Source organism: Capsicum annuum, chromosome 1 (assembly GCF_002878395.1).
Source record: "Capsicum annuum cultivar UCD-10X-F1 chromosome 1, UCD10Xv1.1, whole genome shotgun sequence".
NCBI lineage: Eukaryota > Viridiplantae > Streptophyta > Magnoliopsida > Solanales > Solanaceae > Capsicum > Capsicum annuum.
The window spans coordinates 173,532,258-173,540,707 of NC_061111.1; the positions used below are offsets into that span (position 1 = coordinate 173,532,258).

Here is an 8,450-nt window from a genome sequence, read left to right on the forward strand (position 1 = left end):
CTTTTGAGGATCAACTCTAATGCCATTACCAAAAATAATATAACCAAGGAGTTACGAAAGATAACGAATCCCCTAGATCTAACAAGGCATACACTAGTAAATAGAAGATCTGTAACGTACCAGTGACCACATCAGGAGAACTTTCTTGATCTTGTCTGGGCTGAAGTGCATAAATCCGATTTAGGCATTTCCCACTGGTGGCACTAGAAGCGGCACCTTGCTTATTCGGGTGACCAGACTGAGCTGGGGGATGGTTATGCTGACCCTAAAAACCTGACAGAGGACAATCTTTAACTCTATGGCCTGGCTTGCCACACCCAAAACAAACATCACTACCAGCTATGCAGTCACCCTTGTGGTTTTTGCCACATTGCTGACATAGAGGATTTGTTCGAGCACTTCTGACGCTACCCTGAGACTTAGAGCCTAACGCTCTATCTAGGTTACTATTTTTGAACTTAGGGACTGGAGAGCTGGCTGAGGACGGAGTTGGAACTGAGGACTTTGGGAAAATCTAGGAATGGTTACCGCCCCCTGACTTAGGGTGATTAAAATTGAAGCTACCTATTCTAGCTCTCTTGTACTGCCTCTCTTTGTCTCTAATCTTAACGTCTTCTATTTGTTGGGTGGGGACCATAAGCCTGGATATGTACATCTCCTTAATCAACATCATTGTTTTGCACTCCTTATCCATACTATCTGACACCTCAGATATGAACATGCTTATTCTGGACCTACTGTCTGCTACTACATGGGGATCATACCTGGATAACTTAATAAACTTGTGGGAATACTCTTTCACGCTCATACAGCCTTGCCTGAGGTTTATGAACTATAACACCTTAGCTTCTCTTATCTCTAAGGGAAAGAATCTCTCCAGGAAAGTAGTATCAAACTAATCTTGGGCGTATTTATATGTCCAAACATCACTATTTACCCATATTTAGACTTATTTTGAGAATAAAAAGTGTGCTAATTATATTGAAGTGTGAGTTAAATTGTTTTTTGTGGCTAACCAACATGATTAGAAATACTTGATAATTTTCCATAGATTTGGAAGAAAATTGGATGTACATAATGAAGAGACGGAAGATTATGTAGATCAAAGTCAAAAACATACAAAGGAACTGACGATTGATAAGATAAAAGAGAGGAACTAGAGAAAAATTCTAGTGACATGACGCAATCTCAATGCATCGCATCACTGGCAAGATTTGTGCCTTGGAAAAAATTTAAAGAACAAGTTCCAGTGCATCAACACGATGTCAATGCATCGCATTGGTGCATAATTTTTTTGCCTGATAGAATTCTACAAGTGAAACTTCTAGTGCATCGACACAATGTCAACGCATCACGTCGATGCTTAAAAATTTTACACTTAGCAAAATTTTGAGAAGCAAATTCCAGTGACACGATGATATGTCAACGCGTCGTGTTGAGTATGAAGATTTTTACTTAGTGTGATTTCCAGAGATGACCTCCAGTGTGGCAACACGATGTTGACATGACGCATTAGGTGGAATAATGTGATTAGAGACACGTAACGTCATGACTTCAGATCTGGTGAAATTTTCCCATGTATAGAAGGAACACGTGAACACAATTCCAAACACTTTTTTGGCAAGCATAGCTGTGGCAAAAAAGCATAGAATTCTTCTTTTAGGGTTCCTATTGTTTCTTTTGAACTTCTTTATTTCACTACTATTTTTGTGTATGATTAATTACTTATTTTTTATGTTAAAGTCAAACATGAGTGGCTAAATACCCTTGTTCTTGGGTTGAGGTCAAGAACATGATTACTCTTTAATATTCTTTATTATAGTTTCTTTTTTGGATTATCACTTGGGTTGTTCTTAATTTCTTGAGCTTACTATTTTAATGTCTGGCCACCGTTAGAATAAATTTCTATGTCTATGTGAATTCGGGAGGAGAATCGTAGGTTAGAACAAGGAAATTAAGGAGCAGGGTTCTTATCCTTTTATAAAATAAGGGATTTGAATTAGCATCTAGGATAAGGATATACCTAGAAGCCTTATTTGGTTCAATTGCAAGAAGATTACTTAATGAATCTAGAAGAATTGTTGTATCTCTGTGGGAGTTATAGCTGCAATATTTAATAGATAAAAGATTTTAGGTCGGGAGATCAAGATCGTTGCTTAAACCTTACGAACCAACAACCCGATAAACAATTAGACTACTATAAGAATATAGATTTGTATGACTGTTCAAGAATTCTAAACCCTAGAATTCTTATTATAACTATTTACAACCATAGCTTGCTTTGCTCTAGTCATAAAATTTTATTTCTTGTTTATTAATTTATATTTTTATCTTAAATTACAAATCATTTTGATACTATGCAACACCTAATACTCATTGTCTGAAACTATAAATTGGTTAAATTTCTAGTTGTTTAGTCCTCATGGGAATGATATTTGATTGTCTAAATCACTATATTACTTGAATGATCTCGTGCACTTGCATGTGCACTTGAGTCACAACAAGTTTTTAGCACCGTTTCCGGGGATTAATATAATTAGTAAATTGCTAAATTTTTTGTTTTGTGATACTAAGTTTTGGTGTTAACAACTTGATCTTAGTGGCTGAATTTTTCTAGGTTTAGCTGAATCTAGGACTGGTGACAGATAAAGAACTGGTAGAGTCTTTTGCAAAACCATAGCAAATCTTTCAACAAAGGCAAAGAATGGAGGAACAACGAAATGAACCGATTGATCCAAATGTCGGGAATATTCCACCTCATGTCATTCCTGTTATTCCAGTTATTCCTACTCATTAAGATGCTAGACCTGTTCATAAGGTAGCAATCCCACTCACAAACCATGTGATGAACATTATTTTAAAGCCTGAACAAGGAGGTCGATTTGAATTAAAGCAGAATATGGTGTGATTGCTAAATTCAGCAGAGCATTTTCATGGCCTTTCACACAAAGATCCGCAGCTGCATATACAGAACTTCTCAGAAATCAGTGATACATACACTCCTGAAGGGGTAAATTCTTACTATATTAGATTGACACTCTTTCCTTTCTCTCTGAATAGGGAAGGAAAAAGGTGGTTACATGCTGAACCACCACTCTCCATCACTTCATGAAAAGATCTAGCTCAAAAGTTCCTTATTTGATTATTTATATCTGGGAAAACGGTATGCTTGAGGAGTGAAATCTTGAGTTTTAGGAAGAAAGATAGAGAGAATCTCTACCAAGCTTGGTAGAGATTTAAGGGTATGCTCAGAAATTGCCCTTGTCATCATCAATCCAATGATGTTCTTATGCATACTTTCATAGAAGGATTGGAGCCAAATACGAAGATTCTCTTGGATTCAGCATCAGGTGGACAGGCTCTTGAGAAGACATATAAAGAATTGTATACACTATTGAATTGGATTTCATAAGGGAACTCTAATTGGCATGCAACTCAAGGAGTACTCCAAAAAAAATTGCAGGGGTATTGAAGGTAGATCAGTTTACTGCATTACAGACATAGATTACAGCTATGCAAAATTATATGATTACTCAGCTCAATAACATAAAGTTTGGTGTTACACAACTAGCAGCCACAATGAATGCAGTCCAACGGGTGAATTCTTGGTGTGAGGTTTGCAGAAGTGGTGAGCACACAGTAGATACTTGTACGGCTAATCTGAATTCTGTCAATTATGTGGGGGATGCAAATCAGCAGGAACAATAAAATTTTGGTAATACTTATAATCCTAACTGGAGGAACCATCCTAATTTCTCATAGGGTGGAAATGAGGTGAAGAATGCAAATCATTACAAGGGATAAGTACAGCCAAATCCTCATCTAGCTCAGAATACTCAGGAGACTACTCAAGTTAGCAATATGGAAGAAGTGATGAAGTAGTTTATGGCTCAACAAGTGCAATTTACAGCTGACATTAAGACTCAACAGGCATAGTTTGCAGCTGAGTTGAAGAGTCAACAATTGCTTACGAGAAATCTATAGTTGCAGTTGGGTCAAATTGAGGGGGCATAGAATACAAGACCTCAAGGAGCATTACCTATCGATATAGAGACAAATCCTAAGCAGGTAAATATGATTTCAACAAGGAGTGGGCTACAAACTAAGAAGATAGTTCAGGAGTAGGTAAGTCCCATAATTATTGATGACAGCACCAAAGACAATGCAAAAAAAAAAAAATCAAGGAAAAAATGAAAAGTGAAGAAATTTATGTGGACAAAAAGACTCTCCCTTTACCCTTTCCTCAAAGGGCAAGGAATCATCAAGAGGAGGCGAGTTACAAGAAGTTCTTAGATCTTCTGAAGTAGGTTGAAGTGAATCTTCCTCTTGTTGATATTTTGCAAAGTGTGCCAAAATATGTAAAATATTTGAAAGATATAGTTGCAAATAAGAACAATTTCACCGAGTATACTACGGTTGCACTTACTCAAGAGAGCACGTTCAAGATTCAAATAATATTTCCCACGAATCTTAAAGATCCGGGTAGTTTCAATTTGCAAATTACCATTGGATAGACTATTTGTGTACATGGATTGGATGACTTGGGGGCTAGCATAAATCTTATTCCCATATCGTGTTATCATAAGATGGGTTTGGGGAGTCCTAAACCTACGACTATTATTTTACAGCAGGCGGATGGATCACTTGCCAGGCTAAATGGTATTATTGAGGATGTTTTGGTGCAAGTAGGATCGTGAATCTTTCTGGTGAATTTTGTAATTCTTGACTTTGAGGATAATCCTGTGGCTCCATTTATTTTGGGATAACCTTTCTTATCAATAGGGCAGTTACTAATTGATATAGCATCCTGGAAAATGACAATGCGAGCTCATGATAAAGTAGAAGTTTTTGATATGTACAAGGCATTGAAACTGCCAACTATATATAAGGAGTTATCATCCATATCAATTATTGACCTTGTTTCTGATTGTCAGTTGTTGTTGTCTGATGATCTATTAGAGCGAGCTTTGATGGGTCATGATCTTTATGGATATGTGAAAGTATTAGAATTGGTCCAGCATATGAATTTGGCAGTTGTTAAGATGATAAAATTGTCTGTCGAACCATTGAATAGGCTAATTGGTCCATCGTCTAAGCCCTCAGTTGAAGAAGCTCCTAACTTGGATCTTAAGGTTCTTCCTCCTCATTTACAATATGTTTTTCTTGGTGATCAAGATACTTTGCCTATTATTTGTCCGCAGGATTAACAGATGTACAGGTAAAGGAAGTCATAGCAGTTCTAATATCTGATACTACAAGAATTAATCCAAAATTTTACATGCACAACATGTACATGGAAGAGGGCTACAGACCTAGAGTACAACTACAAAGAAGGTTGAATCCTATAATAAAGGAGGTGGTCAGAAAATAAGTGATTAAGTGGTTAGATAATGGTATTGTGTACCAAATTTCTGATACAAAATAGGTGAGTCCAGTGCACTATGTACCAAAAAAAAAACAGGGATGACCATGATAAATAATAATGATGATGAGTTGATCCCCAAACGCATGGTGACTGATTGGAGGATCTGTATTGACTATCAGATGTTGAATGAAGCAACTCGTAAAGATCACTATCCTATTCCTTTCATTTACCAAATATTGGATAGATTGGCAGGACAAGAGTATTATTATTTACTAGATGGGTACTCCAACTACAATCAGAAAATCATAGCACTAGAAGACCAGGAGAAGACCACTTTCACATAATCCTATGGCATATATGCATTCAGACGCATGCCTTTCAGCCTATACAATGCACCTGCTATATTTTAGAGATGTATAATGGCTATATTCTCCGACATGGTTGAAAACTTTGTGGAGGTATTCATGATTGATTTCTCTTTGTACAGTAATTTTTTTGAAAGGTGCTTGCAGAATCTTGCCAAAGTTCTAGCTCCATGCAAAGAGACAAACTTGGTCCTAAATTGGGAAAAGTGCCACTGTATGGTTAAGGAAGGAATTGTCCTAGGTCAAAAAAGTGTCATGTAAAGAAATCAAAGTAGATAAGGCAAAGGTTGAAGTGATTGGAAAGTTGCCACATCCAGTCACAGTCAAAGGAGTGCAGAGCTTTCTTAGTCATACAAGTTTCTCTAGGTGGTTCATTCAAGATTTCTCAAAGATTGCTAGCCCCATGTGCAAATTATTGGATAAAGTGGAAAAGTTTGAGTTTGGGGATGATTTCCAAGCAGCTTTTGAAAAACTAAAGAAGAAGTTAATTGAAGAACTTATTCTGATTACACCAGATTGGAAGTTACCGTTTAAGCTGATGTCCTACGCTAGTGATGTTGTTGTGGGAGCTGTGTTGGGTCAAAGAAGAGATAAGGTATTTTTCTCAATCTACTATGCTAGTAAAATGTTGAATGATGATCAAGTCAATTATACTATTACTGAAAAAGAGATGTTGGTGGTGGTGTATGCATTCTACAAGTTTAGATCTTACTTAGTTGGCAATAAGGTAATTATTCATACTGACTATACTGCTATTGAGTATCTTGTGAACAAGAAGGACACAAAACCTCAATTGATTAGGTGGATTCTGCTATTACAAAAATTTGATCTTGAGGTTCGAGATCAGAAGGGAGCTGAAAATCAAGTTGTTGACCACTTATCACGGCTGGAAAGTCGGAACCATATTGTTGATGAATCTCATAGTATAAAGGAAGAGTTACCTAATGAAAAGTTGTTGTCTTTAGATGCAGTTGAGTTCCCATGGTATGCTAATATTATGAATTTGATAGCTTGTGAGGTGTACCCTCGTGATGCCACCACATAATAATGGAAGAAATTGCTCCATGATTCACGTGCCTATATTTGGGATGAACCATATTTTTTAAGCAGGGTCCATATGGAGTCATTTGTAGGTGTATCCCAGAGGATGAATTTTCAAAGGTTCTTGAAGATTTCCATTTATCTCCTTATGATGGACACCATAAGGTGAGATAACTGCAAGAAAAGTGCTACAATCAAGTTTTTCTGGCCTATGTTGTTTAGGGATGCAATTGCTTTCATAAAGAATTATGATCAATGTCAAAAGTTGGGTACCATATCTAGGCATCATGAGATGCCCCTCAACAATATTTTAGAAGTCGAAGTCCTTGATGTTTGGGGGATCAATTTCATGGGCCCATTCCCACCTTCAAAAAAAATTTATACATTTTAGTAGTGGTTGACTATGTCTCTAAATAGGTGGAAACTGTGGCGAGTCTGACTAATGATGCAAGAGTGGTGATGAAATTTGTGAAGAAGAACATATTTTCCTTATTTAGGTACACCTAGAGTGATAATTAGTGATGGAGGTATGCATTTTATCAATACTTGATACATAAATCCTCTTGCTAAATATGGTGTTAGGAACAAGGTTGCTACTGTGTACCATCCCCAAACCAATGGACAAATTGAGGTGTCCAAATAGGATATTAAGCAAATACTCTAGAAGATTGTGAATGGGCAGAGAAAATATTGGGCGGAGAAGCTAGATGATGCACTTTAGGACTACCGAACAGCTTACAAGACACCCATTGGGACATCTCCATATCTTTTAGTGTATGGTAAAGCATGTCATCATTCTGTGGAGTTGGAACACCAAGAATATTGGGCCATGAAAAAGCTAAATCTTAAGATGACTACGGCAGGAGAAAGATGAATATTGTAGTTAAATGAGCTTGATGAGTTTAGGCTTTATGCCTACGAAAATGCTAAACTATACAACCGAAGACCAAAAGATGGCATGATAAACAAATCAAGAGAGAGTATTTGAACCTGGATAACTTGTTTTGTTGTTCAATTCAAGGATTAAGTTATTTCCAGATAAATTGCAATTGAAATGCTCTGGATCTTTTGAGGTGGTATGTATGACACTTTATGGAGCTATAGAGTTGTGGAATAAATAAAAGACAGAAAAGTTTCTGGTAAATAAACAGTATTTGGTTCTTTATTTGCTTTAGTTGGATAATTGTAGATATTGGGTGGTGTTGGTTGATTGTTTGGCCAATCACAATTGTCGGTTATAGACATGTTTTGAATTTCCTTAAGCATATTGCATACTATCTTTTTATACATTGAAAATTCATCCAACCTTGGAGGATGTTATGTTTTATTTGGTTAGGTGTAAGCGGTGATCTCTGGTCTACATGGGACTTGAGATTCCCATCATAGCCAGGCCCTTATTTGGGTTATGATAAATATGGTATGTAATGTTGTCAGGTAATAATCATTTTCAAAATAATATGGGTCCAAATGTATAGGGTGACCAACCTCAGGCAAGCAAGGCTCAGTCAACTCCATCATACCCTTTTTGTAGATTTTGTGGTCAGGTGCATATGATGTTTATGAAGAAGAAAGGAACAAGTGCTTTATATGTGGTCAAATCGATCATATACAGAGGGATTATCCTCCTAGGGTTGTTTCTGGAGCAAATAAGATTTCTATCGCTATTTAATCATCTCCTG

At 36.7% G+C, this 8,450-nt stretch overlaps 1 non-coding gene across 1 annotated transcript; it reads right to left on the reverse strand.

Moving 5' to 3' along the window:
• Positions 1 to 3,166: 3,166 nt before the first annotated feature.
• Positions 3,167 to 3,273, reverse strand: LOC124891835. The gene has a single exon (XR_007049902.1). It is a non-coding gene; the product is annotated as a small nucleolar RNA R71 (small nucleolar RNA).
• Between the last annotated feature and the right edge of the window lie 5,177 nt (positions 3,274 to 8,450).